Source organism: Excalfactoria chinensis, chromosome 5, assembly GCF_039878825.1.
Source record: "Excalfactoria chinensis isolate bCotChi1 chromosome 5, bCotChi1.hap2, whole genome shotgun sequence".
Classification (NCBI taxonomy): Eukaryota; Metazoa; Chordata; class Aves; order Galliformes; family Phasianidae; genus Excalfactoria; species Excalfactoria chinensis.
In genome coordinates, this window is record NC_092829.1 from 44,980,838 (window position 1) to 44,990,916 (window position 10,079).

A 10,079-nucleotide genomic window follows, 5' to 3' on the forward strand; every position below is an offset into this window, starting at 1 on the left:
CTTTTTCTCAATATAAAGCTGGAGGGAATCGTAATGAATACCACTGTCTGGCTGTACCACGCTTGCCTGTTTTTCTCATTAAGAAAAAGAGTAGAAGGACTATTAATCTCTGGAGAATGCAAAGTAAAAGATGCTGCTATCTGACAAGCTAGCAGCCTGTCTGCCTGCAAAGGCTGCTAATTCATACAATGCTTGCATGATGAAATATTAGCAACTTTTGGTTTTAGTATGTAGTTATAGATAATGCCACGTGTAGAATGAAGCCAGATGAAGAACTGGCTTCTCACTTTGGGTACTGTAAGGGAAACTGTCGATCACAGCCTCAACCTCTGATTAACCAGCTGAGGCAAGCGATGAGTCAACTGCAGGAGCACAGGTGAAGGTAATTCAGGTGTGCTCCTGGAAGGAGTGGAGCTTGACTCCACCTCTCTCCCAGATCCCATTTAAGGGCTGACCACCGCTAAGGTAGCATTTCTTTCTGGAGGGTGCTGGTTTGTGGAGTTTTTGTGGTGAGGCTCTGTGTGGGTGAGTGTTCATCTTGACTGAAAGCCTCAGCACTGGTGAGCATTAGATACTCTCTAGCTCTCCTTTTACTCTGTTGTTCAAACTTTACAATTTATATTAATGCATCTGTACAGGAGCAGTCCTTGTTGTGAGTACAGACTAGGAGAAGAACTCTTTGAAAACAGCCCTGAGGAGAAGATTTTGGATGGGGGACTTGCTGGACAAAAGCTGGGTTTAAGCCAGCAGTGTGCTGCTGCAGCTTGGAAGGTAAACAGCATCCTGGTCTGCATTAACAGGGGTCAGACAGCAGAGAAAAGGTGAGGATTATCTGCCTCTTTTCTGCCCTTGTGAGGTTCCATCTGGACTGCTGCGTCCAGGTCTGGTACCCCCAGTACAGAAAGGGCTTGGGTCTGTTGGTGTGTGTCTAGAGGAGGGACAGAGGGATGATCAGAGGGCTGGAGCAGCTCTCCAACAAAGGCATGTTAAGGGAGTTGGGCTTGTTCACTGCTCACAACACTCGGCATTAAAATCTCCTGCACTGTTAACTCAGAGCATGCAGCAACATTGCATCATGTCAACCATCATCCCATTCCCCCACCGAGCTGTCTGGGAGCGGTCGGCCGGCAGCGCCCCGCTGCGGGCAGGGGAAGCCGGGGCTGGGCTCTGCGTAAGACCGGGGGGTGGGGGGAGCAGGACCCGCCGACTGTGCGGCTGCCGCCGGAGCTGGAAGGCGGAGCGTGGCCGGGAGCTGCTTCGCCGATGGGAAGCCGCGCGACCTGCGTCTCTGCGTGGCTCTCCGTGTGTGGGACCGCGCCGGCGTGGAGCGTGTCAAGGTAGGCTCGTTTTCCTTTATGGTACGTGCTTGTTGCTTTGCTTTGGTGTGACTCTCGGCCTTTATTTTCAGCCGTGTCGATCGCGTGGTGAGAGCAGAGAGAGCGCCGCGTGTGTGCCTCCTAGGCAGGGGACGAGCAATGCAGAGAAGTGGGATGCAGAGCTCTCCCTTCGTGTTCTTCTGTTACTGTGGGAATCAAATGTTGTTTCTGCATTTCGAGTAAGATAAGAATGTTTTATTTCAAGGTCTCATTGTGTAAGTGAAGCAATTTGTAGTTATTAGTTAGCAGTCATAGGTACAAAGACTGCAGCTCCTGTCTGTCCAGCTGTCTGAAATAGAACTACTGATTTTTTGCTGCTTGTAAATAAGACCTGAGTAATAAAGGATCCAAAGAGGAGAAGTTAAAATACTTAACAATATACCTGTATAAACTAGCAACAATGTATGTTTTAATGTTTTGTTGTACACATTGTAATAATATACAAGTTGTGACATACCTAAGGATGTGCCTGAAGAGATATCGGGAAGGACTGGAATCACCGACCCCCCGGGCTCCTTGTTTAACAAAGGCCTCTGGGACAGAAGGGAAGAAGCTTTGAAGGGAATTAACGTATCACTAAGAAAAGAGTACCGAGACATCTTGGAAGCGGAAACAGCAGGATGGCGACTGACCGGCACGAGATAGCACGTGAACTAACACATTTCAGAATGTAATTAACAAATGCAAACCTTGGGTAAAATTGTAACCTGGACTATCTGGTTGCAATGGCCTGCAATTGCACTTGTGAATAAAAACTGCTTTTATCAGAGATACCGTCCTGACCAAAAACTGAGGATATTTCCAACAATTTGGGGGCTCGTCTGGGTTCATTATCGCTTCTTGGGGTGTCCCCGCTGCTCTGGACAGGATAAGTGCACTCCGCTGATTTTAGCGATCCCGTCTGGGTGGTGAGGTGACTTCTCAGGACAGCTGAAAGGAAATAGAGATTGTTACAAACTCCGTAAAAGCCAAAGGGCTAGGCAGGCACAGGTGTTAACCCTTGCAGACCCGGAAACTCGGTGCACGAATCAAGGTAAGGGAATTTAATTCTTATCTTGGGTTGAGACTCTTGAATGTGTGTGGCTGAGACGCACTTTTAGTGCGAAGCGAGTGCGGAGTCCCGATCCGCGGTTCCGTTGTCCCGCGAGGGGCGCGGCCGGAGACGGACGAAGCGGCTGTGGCGCTGAAAGAGAGAGTCTCGGGCGGGAGCTGGTGGTGTACGGTACCCTGAGCGCTTGATGAAGCGCCAGCAGTACACCCCTATTTAATCCGAGAGTCGGAGTGTGGTAACCTGAGAGCTGGGTAGTTCACAGCAGCACTCCGGAGGGATGGGTAATAGCAGCTCCATAGAACAGGGTAAAAGGGTCCCTAACACTGTGCCCAAAGATAGCCCCTTGGGAAAGATGCTTTAGAGTTGGAAGAATGATCCCAAAACCAGGAACAAGGATAGGAACAAGATGCTTAAATACCGTGTACAGATACGGCCTAGAGACACAATACAGGGAAAAATCAGTATTTTGGCCAAAAGATGGATCTGATGAAGGTTGGGTTTGTCAGGTCTTGATTTTATACCTAAAGAATAAAAGTGCTTTTCAAAGAAAGACTCAGAATATGCTGCCTGTTGGATACAAGAAATCAGCCCGTTACTAGTAAAAACAACAAATATAAGTTCCAGACCAGGAAGGAGAGGAATTAGATAAGGGAACTAATCAATGGTACTCTCTAGAGAGTCTACCCCCCCCATATAACCCCAGTGTTGCACAAAGGGAGACAGGCACTGCCCCAGTGAGAGAAAATGGTAAAGCACATAGGGTCATTTAACAGGAAGGGGGGCATGCTGGGCTCAGGAGAGAATTAAAGCAATGTAAAAGGGATATCAGAAATTTTCCTTTCCCAGACACCAGCTGTACCAGCACCTCGGTGTACCCCTTATGGGAGGTCCCACTGGGACAAGGATAAATGTGCCATGTGAACTCCCCACTCACTAGTGGAGAAATCAGAAATGTTAAGAAGGAAATGAAATCTTTAATTGAGGGTCTTATAAGAGCATCAGAACAATCAGATCAATTTCTGGGGCTTTCAAAACTTGGGTCCCACCGGGAGCCTCTGGTAAATATGAAAGCAGGACCTGAGGGGGAAGAAGTTGTGCCTTTAGTTGATACTGGGGCAGCTCGTTCATTGCTGGCCCATGAGGTGTTAAGACTCAAATTAATAAATGAGAGCTTAAAGATAGCAGGGGTAGAGAGAACCAGGATGACAATACCACTTTTTGAGAATGCTGTATTAAAACTAGGGAATAAAGATGAAATTGGGAATCGAGAAAAACATGAAATAAGGTCATAAAGATATGGGTAGAACAGCCCAAGGAACTGAAGGGATGGAGACTGCTGCTGTAAACAGCAAAGGGGGAGGTGGAGGGGAAGGGGGCAATGGAAGTGAGAATAGCCTTCATGTGCAGAGATGTAGGAAAGCTGAAATCCCAGTGTTAGCGCTGGACACCTCTGGAGAGAAGGAGCTGAAACTGAAATAGGATGTTAGTAGTTTATGTAACGATGAGAGTTTGGAAAGTGAGGAACTTTGGGGCAAACTCAGGCTGAAGGAAGCAAGGACTGGCAAGGTATAATGGGGATGTCAGGGCTGAAGAGAGGAGGAGAATGATATGAAAACAAACAAACAACAACAACAAAAACTGACAAGCAGATAGAAAGGGAATTGGGAATAATAACAGCTGTTACTGTTTTGTGCTAGAATAGAGTCGTAGGACCCAGAGATCCCCTCAGGAAGATGGGGGGGGTAGGGGCTTGAAGAGCCCAGGGAGGGCTCTGCCCCGCTGGAAGGAAAGCAGTGTGCAAACTGCAACGGGAAACTGCATTTAGGGAAGCAGGATGAAGTGGTTTATTTTCTGGTGGATATGGTATTCTTCTTTGCACTCGTAGATGGTTTTGTAACAGTAGTAGAAGATACTGTCCAACAAGAAAAGGTATTATTATTATTATTATTATTATTAGATTTATGAAATATAAGCTAGGAAAACAAGTAGGAATACAGGAGTTCTTGTACCTGGCAGGTTACTCTGGCAAGAAATTTAATAAGACTGGAGCTAAGAGTCCAAGAATATTGACCGATTAAGAATTGTAAGTCTGTTTTTAACACAAACTGGGATAAACAATGCTGTACCCCCAGGAGTCACAGCAATCTCAAATAGGATATACTTAGGGGTGTGGGCATCAGAGCCAAATGTGAAGCCCTAAATAGAAATTAAAAGCAAGAGCTCGCCCAGACAGGGTAAAGCGGTGCCCTTTGAGGATATGTAACTGCAGCAGGATAAAAGAAATAATAGGTAACTTTTTGGAGTTTGGATTCCAATTTTGCAGAATGTTTTGATAGCGAGTGCTATAGTTTGGAACAAGACTTGAGGGCAAGTAATAGAACTGTTGAATGCATACACTCAGTGGTGGCAAGTCTGTGCACTTTATTAACCCGGTTAAGGAATGAATAGGTGGAGTTTACCTTCTGGATTTGGTGGATGTCTCTTCTGCCCGGTTATTTGCTTTTGAATAAAAAAGCCCCAATAGAGGGATGTCCTAATGTCCAGTTAACCTGGACAGTGTTACCCAGGGTTGTGAGAACAGCTTAATGATTTTTGAGAACCGGTCAACTCGTGAGCTCGAGGCCTGGGATCCTTCATCCCAGGGTGGAACTTTACTGCAGCAAGTGGATGCCGTGACAAGAAAAGAACTGTGTAATGAACTGTGAGTTTGCTGAGTTTCTTGGTCTACAGAAAGCACAAATAACTCTAACGGCAAGTGACATATTTGGGATATGGGATTACAGCTGGACTTTGAGCCTTAAGGACCGCCAGGATAGAACCCATCTGCCAAACCCCTGAGCTGCAAATTGCCAAGGAACTCCATACGTTCCCAAGAATGACAGGATGGTGCTGAATGTGGATACACAGCTACGGACTGCTCATAAAGCTCCAAAAAGTTTGAAGGGACTAAGGGATGGCCAGGGTGCATGAGTGCGGTGGCTGCACTGGTGCTCTATATTCAAGAAGCCTGTAAATCTACACGGGCCAAAGTATACCGGTTTTAATATCTCATACAGCGTTTACTGTATTGGAGGCAAAAGGGGTACATTGACTCTCACTCCAAAGATCCCCGAAATACCAGGCCCATCCTTATAGAGCAGGATGATGTAGAAATAATTGCCGGGGACTGGATCCTAATCCAGATGAAGAAGGAGACAAAGCTGCAACCTGACTGGGAAGGAGGGTTCCAAGTACTTCTAATGACTGAAACAGCTGTGAGGACAGCTGAGAAAGGATGGACTCGCTACACACTGGTAAAGGCATCCACTGGCCCTGAGGCCTGGGAACTGCTGCCACAGGAAAACTTTTAAAAGATAAGAGTTAAAAGGAAAGAATGGAAATTTTTTTTTTATATGCTTTTTTTTTTTTTTGTTAAATTAATATTTTAACCTTTAACTTCTCCTTGAATAGATGAATAAATTGTATATGTAAGTGGGAAAGCACTGTAACCTATATACAACTAATGCTCACACAGAGTTTTCCATGTCGTAACGAGAAGTTTTTACTGCTGTAACGGAGTGTATCCCATTCGTTATCTTGACAATTATCTGGAAAATGTAAAATTTGACAATAAAGCAGGGAGGGACCAACTGGTGGTTTTGATATAAGGGACTCTCTCGTAGCGTCTGGAATAGGTACGGTGGACAACTGTCTATTGAGGCAGGACGTATACAGCTGGAATATCTGATACTTCACGAGCACATAAGTCCAGCCAGATTGCAAACCGTTGCAATGTAACGCAGTAAAAATAACAACTAACAAGACTGATAGCATTGTTATTACCAGTTTTGGTCTTGGGGTAGATATGCGTGGAAAGGTCCAACAGCTAGATGCCAGATAGCCGTGTGGGATACGCTCCGTGAAAATAGCCATATTGTCCAGGATAGGGAAGAGCTTAAAAAGGGGTTATAAAATCTTCCTAAAAACCCTGCAATTGTGACAGTTAAAGACTGGGCCAACGCGCTCTTTTTCAATGGTTGTCATTACTTTTAAATAGCGTCCCATTTTGGGTGAGGTGATCCCGTTGGGTTCCAATTTTTTCTGTATGCTTTTTGAGGCTAAAACACTGGAGCATAAATGATGTGCTATTTATTCTCTGGCCTGTGATATAAGCACACACCTGTTTGTGGATTTCATTAGTTGTATGTTACTCGCAGCATCATCTGAGAGCAGTTATACCAAAATAAACAGAATCCTCTTCACCGATACAACAACAGATGACAGTGAACTCGCTACCTAATGAGCTGTATTGGTAGGTCAGAGTTGCCCATTTTCTTTAAAAGGGCTTCAGCTGGAGATGACTGCTCAAATGAAGAATGGCCTTGGCCTTCACCTCCTAGCATTGCTGTCGTTTTGTGGTTCTCAACAAGCACCTTTTTCCTTTGTAGGTCTGCTGTGTACCATGTTGTGAAATGTGCCACAAAAAGAAATAATGTTGTACAAATTTGGAAGCAGAGTTTGTATAGAAGATAATCCAGTGTGTTGTGGTTTGTATAGAGATGGATCCAAGTAACTGATAATATGCGGTTGTTTGAGTTCCTGAAGAAACAGAACTGGAGGTGTTCCGGCATAAGGTGTGGGCAGAGACACTGCATGTAGGAAACACAGTACTTAGGTACAGAAAAGTGTAAGTGTTTACCTAAGTGACTTTTTGTCATCGCTGAAGGTGGAAGGATTGGAAGAACTATACTGAGTGAAAATCCATGTTAACACCTCTGGGTCAAAGACCCTAAACAACACCACGAAACCAAGGAAGATGGAAACTGCTGAGATAACCAATTTCAACATCAATTTTGAATTACTTAGTTTGAAATGCTAGCACTGAACTTTTTTTTTCTTATGCTTGAGTACGTGTACTCTTTTTTTTTCTTAATGAGTGTATGATACACTGAGACACAAACAGTTTCTGCCTATTCTTTTTTTTTTTTAATTTTTTTTTTTTGGTTGCCTTAGTCATTTCTGTAGCAGTTACCCCATGCTAAGAAGATAGGTTCAACTTTTAGACATAAAATGTCTTTGTATACATATTTTTCAGGAGTATAGAGGTGGGTGAGGGGCAGTAGCGTTGAGCTTTATGTTTTGTGAAGGGGTTTATATGAAAAGCTTGAGGAAATGCTGATGCTTGAAGTCTGTGAAGGAACCTTCCTTACTGAAGATGGCGTGTTGCTGCTCGGAAACTTTGTGAACAGAAATCGAAGCTGATAAAGATAGGGCCCAAGGACTGAAGTTGGATACATTCTTAAGAATGCAGAGAGGTGTTATAAATAACGAAACTTACATAAGAATAGTGCTCTGATATACGTATACACACACATAAATACATATATATAAAATCTATGTTTTTTATATACATTGCAGAGAAAAAAATTCGCTTTGTTCAATTTCACTTTTTCCTCCTATCATGCCATCACACATACATGGTGTAAATGTGAAGATTGTGTTTTGGCTTTTTGTTATATCTATTTTAAAGTCAAAATAATGATTTAGTTGTTCAAATGCGTTAAAGAAATCATACCAGAAGAGGTTTTATCCTTCAGTGGAGTTAATGATACAGCACAGAAGTAGTTCAATTCTAGATAATAAGTAGTGTCTTTTTTTTTTTTTTCTTTTTTTTTTAAGAGAATATTTTGGATAATAAGGTATATGTAATACCTTTACTTTCAGCTTGCTGTTTAAGTCGTCTTCTTCATAGAGCTGATTATACAAGGAGGGAGAGGTTATGCCGTTTAACCCATTTGAAGTTTTCATAGTTAAGATAGTGTTAAATTACTGTGCAAATGGCAAGGAGCTTTTCAGAATTTTATCCGAGACTAATGTGAAGTCAAGCCTTTTTATACAGTGATATTTCTCGTTTGTTTGTAGTAATTTTGTTTTTATTTTCTGTAGGTTTGCTGTCTTTAAAAAACAACCACAAGAACAACAAAATAACAGTTTGAACTAAAGAACCTCGAAGAATTACCTCTGAGAAACTGGTGCTTTCTGTTGGCTGGCTGACAACAAATGAAGAGACTTCTGTTGCTATTGACAATGCAATTATCCTGACTACTTCTACGTGACTGTCAGGGAATATTTGGAATGAAGCTGCCGTCATGTCAGCCACAGGCGGTGGCACTGATATCAGGCAATTCTTGGTCAACATTAACTTAGGGCAGTATCTTCGGAACTTTAAAGAACATGGCTATAACGCTGTGAATGAATGAACTGAATGAATATTGAATGAGTGGGAAAAAAAATAGCCATGAATATTGAATGAGTATTGAATGAATATTTAATGAGTGGGTGGGAAACGTCGTGAATATCGAATGAGTATTGAATGAATATTCAATGAGTGGGCGGGAAAAGTCATGAATATGGAATGAGTACTGGATGAATGTTTAATGAGTGGGCGGGAAATGTCATGAATATTGAATGAGTATTGAATGAATATTCAATGAGTGGGTGGGAAACGCCATGAATATTGAATGAGAACAGGATGAATATTTAATGAGTGGGCGGGAAAAGTCATGAATATTGAATGAGTACTGGATGAATGTTTAATGGGGGGGCGGGAAAAGTCATGAATATTGAATGAATACTGAATGAATATTTAATGAGTGGGTGTGAAACATCATGAATATCGAATGAGTATTGAATGAATATTCAATGAGTGGGCGGGAAAAGTCATGATTATTGAATGAGTACTCAATGAATGTTTAATGAGCGGGTGGGAAAGGTCATGAATATTGAATGAGTACTCAATGAATGTTTAATGAGTGGGTGGGAAACGCCATGAATATTGAATGATAACAGGATGAATATTTAATGAGTGGGTGGGAAAGGTCATGAATATTGAATGATACTGAATGAATGTTTAATGAGGAGGCGGGAAAAGTCATGAATATTGAATGAGTACTGAATGACATGAGATTAGAAAATATCTGTATTTCCAAAGTAAATGTCAAAGTTTATGTGGCCACTCTCTTTGCTGAGCGCATCTTGCAGACACTGCTATCTTGAAAATAATTTATCTCTGTCAGGAAAGGAAATCATGTCACTCCCTCTTCCTGGCACACAGCAGAGGGAAGGAATTTGTAGGGGGCGGTGACATTGTGTAATACTGCTTTTGCACAGATAAGTGAGATGGCTTCACATTATATTGCTCCATTACTGGAAGAAGAGTCATTATCTTGCCCTGAAGATACAGGGCTAAATAGTTTGAGCGAGCCGTGTAACTGTACTAACGCTTGTTACAAATTTGCCTGGGCAGAAATTGGAAGCGTCATAGCTGCTGTAGTGCATGTAGCGCACCTCACAAATGCACCCGGGTAATATGCTAGGTCTTCTCAGCTTAGCATTGCATAGATGTGAGCTGGCAGTTTGCATTTATTACTTCCTGCTATTGCTCTGAGCAGTTAATGACACCGTCTCACCCAGTGCCTGTCTTATGTGATATTTGTCCTCTGGTAGCTCTCAAGCTCTGCATCTCTTCTGCGTCATCCTTTCTTTCCTTGAAAAGTTTTGTTGCAATTGGCTTCTCTTGTGCTAATGCACAATTATTATGCTTCCGCTTGAAAGGTGGTCACTGTGAGGAGGTTCTGCTTTTATCCATTAACCTCTATTACAAAGAGTATTTT